The sequence below is a fragment of the Ailuropoda melanoleuca genome, chromosome 7 (assembly GCF_002007445.2).
Source record: "Ailuropoda melanoleuca isolate Jingjing chromosome 7, ASM200744v2, whole genome shotgun sequence".
NCBI lineage: Eukaryota > Metazoa > Chordata > Mammalia > Carnivora > Ursidae > Ailuropoda > Ailuropoda melanoleuca.
The window spans coordinates 91,899,070-91,911,982 of record NC_048224.1 but is presented as its reverse complement, the minus strand read 5'-3'; the positions used below and the strand labels follow the sequence as shown (position 1 = coordinate 91,911,982).

At 37.4% G+C, this 12,913-nt stretch overlaps 1 pseudogene; it reads left to right on the top strand.

Annotated features, from left to right (window-relative positions):
• Nucleotides 1–916: 916 nt before the first annotated feature.
• LOC100479365 overlaps nt 917–12,913 on the top strand; it is a 75,485-nt pseudogene continuing 63,488 nt past the window's right edge.

The window sequence follows — 12,913 nt, the reverse complement described above, 5'->3', positions numbered from 1 at the left end:
ATCTGCTAATCAGTATGCCACATGCTTAAACACAATGTCTTACTTCTGCATAAGAAAAGATATATTAATGCAGTCATGGACATCAAAGGAGCTATTTGCCCTCAAGGTAAATACCAGTCTCCATGCTAGAAGACAGAAACCAAACTGCAAAAAATCTTTCAAAAGGGAGATTTTCAAGTTCAAAAAAAAAAAGGAATAGACAGCCAGTTACCAATGGAGCACTGTTATTTTGCCTTACTCTTCTCTTTTTTCCTCTTCTTGCTTTCACTTAGGACTTGGCCCTATCTTTTCTATTTCAAATAATCCTCCATTCACTTCAAACTGGAATAGAGAGGCATGGAACTGTTTAAACTTCCTCTTTGCTATTTCCCAAGACATGCTCTTAAAACTTTTGTTTAATTAAGTTAATTAATTCTTCATTTATTGAGAGAGAGAGTATGCATGAGCAGGCACGCAAACAGGAGGGCGGGGCAGAAAGAGAGGGAGAGAGAGAATCTCAAACAGACTTCCCGCTGAGAGCAGAGTCCCACCAGAACTTGATCTCAGGACCCTGACATCATGACCTGAGCTGAAATCAAGAGTCTGATGCTTAACTGACTGAACCACCCAGCATTCCAAAACTCTTGTTTAATTTTAAAAGCCTAGCTAATTTATTGGGGGAAAGAAAAAGAGAAAGGGAGAATAAATAGATGGGGGCGCAAGGACCCAGGGCCTGGTGACTGCCAACATGTCCAGTGCATGCCGGAAGCTGGGTTGCTGGGCTTCCTGGAGCCCCTTTCAACTGCCTCTCCTACCCCACCCGGGGTTAAGGCAGGGAGAGAGAGTGACACAGCCAGATTCTGTGAAGGCCTGATCCTAGGTTGCTGGTTTTGGGAGTCACAAGGTATCCTTCTGGAGTCTTCAACGTGAGGACCTGATGGGGTACCTGGAAGCCCGCAGAAGCATCCCCACTCCCACCTCCAACTGTGTCTGGGAGATATTCACTCTCCCGTTGGTCCACACTCAGTCTCCAGCACTAGTTTCTGGCTCCAGCAGCTTCTGCTCCAAGAAATTGAAAAAGTCCTTTGAGCTGTGCTACATCCACAATGTAAGTATAATTCTGTTCAATATTTCTGTTCAGGTGCCTTTTTATATCTGTGACCTGGACAGTTTCGCTTCTTTTTTATTTCAACTTCATTCAGTTGTTTACATATGTGCCTATCCAGGGGTCTGGGCCCTGTGGATCATTCCCTAAAATATTTTATTCCTGTTTCACTAGTGCTCCAAGGCCAGCATTAGAGTCACAGTTCAAAGCATACAAAATTGTGATATGATAATCATGCTGAAGATCCAGAAAAAAACAATGTGACATTATCTTCTAAATTGGATATAATTTTTAATGAAAGTGATCAGGAATTGAGGGACTTAGACTCTCAGATGCATACCTTTAATATGTAACTGCTTGGCCTACCACAGAGACTTGTCAGCACAAGGAAAGCAGCACGTGAAGAAAAGTCTTTACCTGACTGATCTAACAGTCCCTAGTGTTATTATTTGTCTCTTTCAGTGAAGCTGTGTTGGCTTTGCCCGGGACAGTGCCCAGTCATAGACACACACAAGCATGTCATCTTCATGAAATAACCTCCGTGGATAATGGTAGTGACTTTGATGATTTGAAAGGAGAGTTAGATAAATATATCCCCAAATACCTTGTTGGAAAAGTTAAAGTAATAAGAAATACAAAGTGTGAGGGATTGATTTGAGGAAGAATGATTGGAGCAACCCATGCTACAGGAGAAGTTCTGATGTTGCTGGACAGCCACTGTGAAGTGAATGTGATGTGGTTGCAGCCCTTGCTGGCTGTCGTCCAGGAGGACCAGCTGACAGTGGCTTGCCACCCATCTGATATCATCGGTGCAGACAGGCTTGTCTACAGCTTGTTGTCCTCTGTGGAACAGGGAGGATTCAGCTGGGGGCTACACTTCAAATGGGCCCTTGTTCCCCTTTGTGAGCCACGAGGACCAGGGGGAGGTAATACATCAATAAAGTTACCCGCAATGACTGGAGGATTGTTTGCCAGGAATAGACAGTATTTCAGTGAATTGGCAGTATGACAGTGGCATGTAAATCTGGAGGAAAAGATTTAGAAATATCACTTAGGATCTGAAAATGTGGTGCTAAGCTCTTCATCATCCCTTGCTTTACAGTAGGACATGTTTTCTGAAAAAAAGGCCACCAGATGGATCTCCTAAAGGTTAGGACACCGTGACACATAACTCTTTGAGGTGGGCACATGTTTGGATGAATGAATATAAGGAGCATTATTTTTCCTTAAGACCTGATCTGAAGACCAAAAATTATGGAAATATCAATGAGTGTATTGAAATGAAGGAGAAATTGGGTTATAAATCATTTAAATGGTATTCAGATAATATTTACCCAGAAATGCAGATATCTACACAAGGGCAATGTGGAAGGAGGCACAGTAAGTGTAAGAAAAATTAGTTAAGAAACTGTTGCATAGCCCAGAGGAAAGCCACAAGAGACCTGAGGACGGTCTGAACTAAAGCAGGACTTGACTGATTATCTTACATACTTCATATTGGAATTTTTTGTTTGGAAAGTAGGATGTAAGTGCATTAAAAACAAACAAATAAGAGATTCTAGTTTCAACCATTGCTTCATACCCACTACTGCTTTGTTTACTATGTGCAAGAAATTTTAGCAAACCCTAAATTTATTATTCAAAGATAAGACAGAGTGCATTTCCCCAAAGAGCATACAGTATACCATAAGAGACAAACAGATGCTAATGCTGCTATTCTTTCATTCATTAGAAGTCAAGGTGAAGACGGAGATAAATTAAAGGCTGACTCCCAAAGGATGGAGGAGATGTAGACGTCACCAAAGATGGCAGGCAAGGTGGGTCAGCACAGCTGGCAAGGAAGATGATACATTAAAAGTATGAGAGATAAAATACAAATTCTGTGAACCATTAAAAATGTTTTTGTGAAGAAATGAATATATCTGGAAGATTATTAGATCAAGTTTACAGCTATGGAAGTTATGAAAGCTGAAGATAAAGACTCCCATGTTATCTCAAGCTGATGGGAAGACATTTTACCACAAGACCGAACTAAACAAAAAGGTGTACTTTGACTTTGCGTTGTAATGAGGGATTGATTGAGACTGTGTTGTGTATGACCTTGCATAAATGACTTCACTTTTGGTTCCCAATTTGCTCTTTAGTAAAATTAGAAAATAAAGCTAAGAATTTTTCCAAAACTAATATGCATTCTGAGTGAATTCCATCCTTTTCTTGGTGCCCATCTCCCTGTCTCCACCAAACTTTGAGAATATTCTTGTAACAAACAAAAGGGAATCAGCAAGTCAATATAATTGTGTTTTGTTTTGTTTTTTTATATGCCAATTTGCTATGGAATTGCTCACTGATGGATCATGTTACACTGGAAAAAATCATCACTAAATAATCTCAAAAGGTGTTCCCTCTCTAAGCTGAAAAAGCCATTTTTCCCCATTTCCCCTACAACTGAGTGACATTTGTGCTGCTGGAAATCCAAGGGACAGCCCCATGAAAGTCCCCATCCATCATTGCACTGAAATCTGCTCTGCATTCCCATGACAATGTCTACCGAGTTTGGTTTTCTTACTAAGAGCTGCAGTCGGTCCCTAACATGTGGAACAGCAGGAAGTGGTGAAAATGTAATACTCTGACTTACCCAGAATAGGTGCTGGTAATTTTTTTTCTAATTCAAATTCATTTGTTTTTGCTAAACGTTAAGGATTATTTTAGCAGTGCTCAGCGTGTGATTGTGTGTTAAAGAGTGCCAAAGATCCTCCGGGTGTTGCTCACATAATTTCTGATTTGAACAACACTCTAAGAAAAAAGAAAACACACTAAAAAAGAAAAGAAAAAAAAAAGCAAAGTTGTATGGGTCACTGACTATAAATGTATATTAAATTAACAAGACTCTCATCCTCTAATTATGTAATACTGTAGTAGTATGAGTCCTGGTTGCCAATTCAGAGTAATGCATTTTAGGGCATGGCAGTGGATTATAATAGAAAAAGATGGGCCAAATAATATTTGAGAATAAGGAAAGTGAAGTTGAATATAGGTGAACTTTTTTGAATGAGATGGATGAACATCTCTGAATGAAATATTCAAGACTATGTAGCAAACTGCCTCCCGAGGGAAACGAGAAAATTCAATTTCATGGGAAAATTAAAATGAGAATCAAAAGTCTTTAGAAGACACACACACATACATGCACAGACACACACTTTTATTTGTGTTTAGCAAAAACATGTGGATTACTAGCTAAGCTAATAGATCTTTTACATCTGTATGTCTTTTCCTTCCTTTGTTTCTATAAGTACTTGTAATCATTGTCGCAATCATTATTTCCGAACCAAGGTTGATTTTTTTCTTTTAAATTCATCTGCCTTATTTCCTTATCTCCCCCAAACCTAAAGTAAGTGTAGATGTTGTATATTTTTTAATAATTTATCATGTTGAGGAGCTGCACAAGTATAAGTAACAGATTTAAAACCACAATTGACAGAGAGGGCACTCTGCAATGACAGGCTCTAGAGTCCAGAATTTTAAAGAGTTTTATTCAATTCTAGAAACCTCATTTCCCTGCTTTGTTTCCAATTAAATAGAATTATTTAATCAAATCTCCTCATCTTTGTTTTGAATATTAGCACTAATTAAATTATGTGGTGAGATAGCACATATCTAGTTTTCTGTCATCCTCTAACATTCCTATAAGATATGATCTCCGATATGATATTAAAGGGACCGAGGTATTGAGAATGAGGAAGTAACTTGTCCAAGTTTATATAGCTAACAAACAATGGAAGCAAGATGGAAAATTTTGACTCTAAAGCCTGCCTCTCAACCACTACTCCAAAAACTTGCAGTTAATTCTTAAATGCTGCAACCATGCAATGTATCCTTTCGATAAATATGTAGCTTTCTCCAAAATGGTACTAGACTTTCATAGAAGATGCCTATAGGTCTCAGAAAATCATGGTGGGTGTCCGTTAACTTCAGGGTGATACTTCATGACAAGAAAGATTGAGAAGAGAAAAAAATTACGATTGACATCCCCAATAAACTTACTGCCAATGAAAACCAATCTTTTACCATTCATGAAGACTCTCTCCTTGACCACATTTTAGTCAAGCAGCTCTGAGCTTTCTTCTCGATGACGCCTCAGTCTTGGCCCCAGCCTTGCCAAGGCCTGCATAGCCCAGTTCTGGAAAGAATTCTGCTAAGTCAGTTTCCAAGGAAGCCCCCACCCTTGATACCTGATCATCCTCAATATCTGATCAAATTCCTCATGTTCCACCATATGCCCCCCACCCCCACCCAAGGGATATCTGCTCAGTCTGGCCTGCCCTCAGCAAGAATCTTGTTAGGTCAGCTTAGCAAGAACGCCTCTAACCTTTGATGTCTTTTCTCAGTAATCTTCCATCCACCAACCACTTTCCCTGCCAAACACCCACCCACCTACCCTGCTGCGAGACTACAAATCCTCCCTTGTCATTACATTCAGAATCAAGCCCAGTTGTATACTGATGTCTCATTCCCTTTATTATAATAGTTTCCTGAATAAAGTCTGTTTTTACTGCTTTAACTACTTTCAGGCTCTGTTATTTTTTTTTTCTTTAACNTCTTTAACACCCTACACAAGCCAGGCAGAGAAGCATGAGGAGAGGAATGAATTTTAAAGATAATGACAATTTTTATTTTTTTTATTTTTTTTTTTTTTTTAAAGATTTTATTTATTTATTCGACAGAGATAGAGACAGCCAGNCTTTAACACCCTACACAAGCCGGGCAGAGAAGCATGAGGAGAGGAATGAATTTTAAAGATAATGACAATTTTTAAAAACCCACAGTTTTTCTGCCTATATTTAAAGGACTCTTTGCAAGGAAGTTTTTAGAATATGATCATTTGGTTCAAATACTAGCAGAGAAGCTGTGTTTATTTGCTTTGGCCATATTCCTAAACTCAAGGGAGGGATGTGAGAGTTTACTTCACTTCTTCAAAATATCAACTTTGCCAGGCAGCGATGGACTGCATCTTTTAATCTACAAGTGGGCACTCTCCTACTGAAAAATTACAGAATCAACCTGAAGCATGTTTTGCAGCTACTCCTTCCCACCAGTACTCTGGTACTTTGATTAGGATTTACTGTGGCTAAAATAATGCCCTTATCGTCTTGTTTACTAGCTTTTCCGAGTAGGAAATGTCTTTGGAGAAGAAAAAACAGGTTTGATCCACAATCCCTTCTCCACAGGGTAAACCACAGTTATCAGTGATAGTGTTCTTATGGAGTGAGATCGTATTGTTCGAAATCGCATTTCATGAAACAGGCATAAAAGATTCTGAAATATTATCAAGTGAGCACTTTGAATACTGGAATAACAAAAGCAAAGTTTATCTTTCATTTGAAAACAAGTCTTTTGTGCTTTCTCTTGTGCGCTAAAGAAATCATTTACATCGACTGCTTAAAACAATAACAACAGAACACCTCTTAGGAGCAGGTATCGGATGCACAAATTTCCACCAGCAAAGTTAGCTCTCGCACAAGGCAGAATGTATGTAACTTGTACTTTTATAGTTTTTGAATTCTTGTAACGTATGATTCAATTATAATTTTTGCAGGCCAAGGAAAGCCCCTTCCCTTCACTCCTACTGAAATGCTCTTAAAATAAGTCTCTGTGTTTTTTCAATGACGTGATTATGAAATGTATTCCGCTGCCCCAGGTCCCACAACAGAAGCTTTCCCATTATTTTCTACAAGATCCAATAGAGCATTCTTGATTTCAATCGGGTCAGACACCCTGTCACAATCCAATCTTGACACATCAATGACAAGGCATATCAGAGCAGTCAAAAGTTTACAACATGTAATAAAAACTGAACTAAAGTCAAGCACGCTATCCTCTTGGAGGCCCAGGGAGACTCTAGGCAACTAGTGATTTGTAGGCTCCATTACATCCCAAATGTTCGCTGTATCTAGCCCTTGGCAGGGTGTCAAGGACAAGAAATAATCAGTCTTTAGAGATCACTTTGGAAATGCTATGCCCTCCGCTTCCTTCAGGTGAATCATTCCTTCCGTGTTGTCAGGATCCACTGATGAAAGCTGACGACTTTCAGTAGCCCGTGACAAGTGAGGTAACCCCTTCTCCATACGTGGAGGAAACGCTGCTGTGCAATCAGCTCCCACGAGGCGCGCTGTGAGGGAGGAGCGGCTCACCACCACCCTCGTGAGCTCCTCGCCAGAGTCCAGAGTACAATGCAGGACATATACGATCTTGTACGTACGGCAGAATGATCACCAGGGAAGCAGAAAGGAGGGCGTTTTAAAACTTACTTATAGATATTTCATACCTAGAAACCAAATTTTGTCTTCATGTTGAATCTTTAGATTCAGGGGAGTAGACTAATATCAGGTATCTGAAAATGGCACGGAAGTAAATGATGCAAATTGGTGGCCATGCTCACATAGCAATAAGTATTAAATAGTCACTCTGGTCTGAATATACTTTTAGTCCAGCTAATATATGATAATGTATCTGCAAAGAGAGTTGTTATTGATTTTCAAATAGCAACTTTTTTTCTCATAATAGCCTTACATTTTTTTTTCACTCCCTGGAATTCCAATTATTTCAACCATAAAACCACAATAATTTAAGTTTCTCCTACCAATGCCCTATAGCTACCATATTTATTGTTAAAATACCAATTTTTAAAAACTGATTATTTTCTAGTTAATTTAGATCTCTAGTTTCAGCTTCTCTCTTCACATGTAGTCCAGTTTCAGTTAATTCACTGTATTTTGAGGTTAGAGACTATATAATGCCACTAAGGATAAAGAGAAATGTAAAAGACACCCCAAATTTTCATTTTGTATAGACAATGTATAGAACAATGTGCTGATAGAGGAGATAGAAAACAAGGATGCAAATATACCAGTCAGTTACAGATTCTGGCAGACGATTTCTGGCTTTACTTTAATGCAATTGTGTTAATGTAAGACTATGACACATTCAATGTATTTCCCAAGTATTCTAGTTTTCAAAAATTGCAGAGATGAGAAAGTATTATGAAACCTAATTAGGGGCGCCTGGGTGGCGCAGTCGTTAAGTGTCTGCCTTCGGCTCAGGGCGTGATCCCAGCATTCTGGGATCGAGCCCCACATCAGGCTTCTCCGCTAGGAGCCTGCTTCTTCCTCTCCTACTCCCCCTGCTTGTGTTCCCTCTCTCGTTGGCTGTCTCTGTCAAATAAATAAATAAAATCTTTAAAAAAAAAAAAACCTAATTAGCTCAATAATTGGGTCTTTTTTTAATAATTTTTATTTTGTTATATTAGTCACCATACACTACATCCCTAGTTTTTGATGTAAAATTCCATGATTTATTACTTGCGTATAACACCCAGTGCACCATGCGATATGTGCCCTCCTTAATACCCATCACCAGCCTATCTCATTCCCCCACCCCCCTCCCCTCTGAAGCCCTCAGTTTGCTTCCCAGAGTCCACAGTTTCTCATGGTTCATTCCCCCTTCTGTTTAACCCCCCTTCATTCGTCTTACATATATTCCCAATAATCCATGAAAAATATACATGTATATTGTAGGTATGTACACTCTTATATAAAATTTTAATTAAAAATATGTTTTACATCCTTACTATATAAAACTTAGTAAATATTTTATGAAACATTGCAAATTGTAGCATAGTACTCTATTCTTTGTGACAAAAATTTTTTTTCTAAAGCATAAGAGCCAGTTTGAAAAGCAAAGAAACCCCTAGTTACATTCTTTGGGCTAACAAATCATCTTCAATTGTTTTTTATTTTGAAGAATATGAAATATATCTTTAATTGCTAAATGTTCAAAGACCTTTTTGCTTAATACTTCCTCCTGCCTTTTAATATTCCATTTCAAATACAATAACTTTGGGTCTTCATATTACAGCTGTTTAGGATACATGTGAACTATAATTGCAGAAGTTTTGGTATTATATGCCATTCCTTTAAAAATCTTATATAACTACATAAAGAGATATATGTATGTATGTATATAAACATATTTATATTTTAGTATGTACTTTATATATAGAGAGAGATAGGTATAGATATAGTTACCTATACTACAGAGCTTTTCAAAAATCTGAAATGAGATTAATTGCCACATTTACATTTATCACTGTAAAGAAGAAATTTTTCAAGTATTCTATTAAGCACTTTTAGAATGCCACCCATGCTTATTGTCTAGTCCCAGTCTCACGTATTCTTTTTTTTCCTGTTTTTTTCCTCTTATTTAAAATCCACCCACCAACACATAATGGAAATATCCCAATTTCTCTACTACTTGAAATATTTTTTTAATCCTACAATTATATCCTTCTACCTGAAATATATTTTTAAAAAAAATCTTACAATTATATCCTGAGCCAAAAAACCCTCAAACAAATCAATCTAATCTAAATAGACTATGTGGCAGATATCTCAATTCACAACCTATTATAACATGAAAAGCAAATGGGTAATGTGTTTTGAGTGTATTATAAAACTAATGTCTCTTTGAATTGAAACATCACAGATTGAATGCATGTGTTTATGTACAATTCTTTCAATATACAAAAAACAGTTTTTTGTAGAAAAACTAACACAAAATAAACAAGAGAAAGGAGTGGAAAACAGATGTCGAACAAATTTGGAAGATGGCAAGCTGACAGACAAGTGATACCTGACTTGGCAAAATAGAAAAGGATGGATATCTATAGGAACACAGAGGAGAATCAACAAGAAGCAAACCTGGAAAAGTCTGAGGAATTGGAGCAACAACTAGCTCTAAATGAAAGTCTTTAGAGGGAATCAGACCTCCAAAAGCCTGGAGGACTTAGATGGGCAATTGCCTCTGCCAACGATGAGGGTAAATAAGAGTTATTCCATTTGGAGAAGAAACTGGAGAGGCCCGCCCTGCACCTGGAGTATGGGGCAAAGTTGACAATAAAGTTGAGACTCAGTACTCAATGCAGCAAGTCAAGGTCAAGGTCACTATATTCACTCATAACCCATTGCCCTGACCAAGAATATTGGAGTCCAAGAGAGATTTATAGGTCTCTGCATTTTAGAAGTCCCATTAGGTCTGGTAAGTCTCTGGGTTATTACGCAATAGTGAGTCCTGATATAAACAAAGCTTGCCCATGCACAACAAGCTGAACATCACCTTTTTAATGCTTTGCACTTAAATAGAAATGGCAGAGAATATTCAGCAGACACTTGAGGAAAGCCAATGATATGAAAGAAGAAGACAAACAAAACAAAACAAAAAGCAACAAGCATGTGGACAAAAATAGATAAAAGAGTAATTTGGAGGAAATAGGGAGCTTGTAAGTAGTAGTGAGAAACTTCAAAATGTCCATTAATTTTCAGAGAGCTAAGAGATACCATCGTATATTTAGTAATTGAAAAAGGCACTACAGGGAAAAAATACAGACAATAAGAAAGAACTCTTGGAATTTATAAAAGAAGGGAAAAACGTAAAAAATAGCCACCACATTCACTATCACCACAAAATTAGAGAAGAACGGAAGCTAAAGTTGAGAATAGATTTTAGAAAGTTAGAAAAACAGCAGCAAAAGAGTAATGGAAATGTAGAAAGAAAAAAAGATTTTAAAAAATAATCAATTCACAAGTTTCAACATTCAAATGATACAGAAGTAAACAGGGAAAAAAATACAGGCGATATCATACAAGAATCATATAAGAACATTTCCTTAAACTAAAGGATGTAATTTTTCATCTTTTTCATCAAAAAAAGCCACACTGCATACCTAGAATAATGAATTAAATGGGACTCACAAGCAAAACATATTTTTGAATAAAAATTCAGAATCATAGGAGCAAAAATAAGATCAAAATCTTACATAAAGAAAAAAAAAGCATGCACATATTAGGGATCTAAAATGAGAGTAGCTTACAATTTGTAATAGTATTACAACTAGAAGACAATGAAACAATGCCTTCTTATGAGGAAAAATGACTTTCGATCTAAAATTCTACATCAAAACAAACTGTCACTTAAGTGGGAGACACATAATACCTCAAAGAAGTTTCAAAAATGTTTTAAAAGACCAGCCAAGTCCCTCTATAAGGCACCTGACTGAGGAGACCCTACCATCTCCCTCAGCAACACTAGAATTTAGACAAGCTTCTTCCTCACTGTAGGTCCTTGACCTCCTTTTCTTAAAGCATTGGCTTTAGAAACTTGGAATTGTAAATTATTTCTCTGCTTCTTTGAGATGTAAATCTTTTCAAAAGACTTTTGGTGGTTTTACAAGCCAGGCAGATCTTCCTCTGAAACGTGTGATGACCATTTCTCTTGGCAGAATAGGAGCCTATGTTAGGCAGGCACCTTCCTCCAAGTTGTAAAACTACTTTCTGTCATAAAGATATGGGAAGTTTATTTTTCTCTGGATAAAGCCAGTTAACAAGCACAGATGGCCAGTGATTCCCCCCACCCTACCAATTAAAATCTTTCCAGCCCTTTGTTTCAGTGGAGTTAAGCTCAAAGTTTTGGCCTCACTCTGCTGTTAGAGTCATTTTGAACTAAGCCTTCCTGCCTGGTTAAATTCGTTGGGTGCAATTTTTGCTTTGACACAACTATAACTTGTGTTCCAAAGGAGGGTGTAAGAGATGGCAGCCAAAGTAGAATATATAACAGGAAAGAAACAAATAGAATCTCCAAGCTGATGTTGAAAGAAACATCAACTGAAAGCTGTCAGAGTTTGAGATTATCAGCATACATTGGGAGAGAAAGATGGACAGTTTGAGAAAGGCAAAAGTACACAGATGGAACTAGTAAATTACCAGATGGGTTTTACAAGCCTGAGATGAAATGTATACTTATCTCAGAAATTTGGTGCTGAGTTTGTGTTAGGGTACATAGAAAACTCAGCCAAGGAATATCTAGGTAATTGTTAACTCCAGTGAAATTTAAAAAGTCGGACAAGGGGGAAAAAAGTTGTTTCTGCTCTGAACAATATTCACATAGTCAACATCTTACAAATCCTAAATAAAAGTTGATGTAATCAATATTGTGATAGAATTACATCAGAAGGAAGAGGAGTGGGGAATGTACTTGTGAGTGGTGGGCACAAGACATTTAAATCCTCATCTGCCATCTTAGGAGAAAACATTTAACATCTAAACTTTAAATAAATAAATACCAGAAGCGATGATTCAAACCAGGTGAAGTATTTGATTGTCAAGAAACTTGGGATAGGAATAGTAAGTCTAGAAGTTAATTGCTTTTCCTTATAAGCCTGAATGCATTACCTGAATTTTTAGATGTCAAATATGTAAATCTGAAATATAATAAAAGTAAAGTCTACAAGAGTTAGGGAAAAAAGCATATGCTTGCTGAAAATAAGAATGAAGAAAAAGAAAAACATTAAAAAGTGAAGGGCAAAAAGAGGGAAAGGAAGGAAAAAAACTTTAAGGGAGGACTATAAAGGAAAAGAGCAACAAAAGGGAACAAAGAAAAGCTGCAGTTTTCATACTGAATCATTTCACAGGCTATTGTTTCTGAATGACCATGTGAGGATCATTGGCCTTGACCAGCAGTGTATTTGCAGTGATCAGAACTGCAATGGACTAAACTCACTTGCTGAATCACAACCTAAAGCTAAACTACTCAGTGTTTTGTAATTCACAACCTCTTTCTACCACCACCAGCAACTACTACAGTTCTGAACAAACACATTAGGAAATCATTATGAGGTCTTCTAAATTGCAAAGCAGTGTTCTACATGCCAACTTTTTTTTTGGTCCCAAATGAGCTATTTTAAGAATTCACCAACCTCCACCCATGGACCACTTCCGC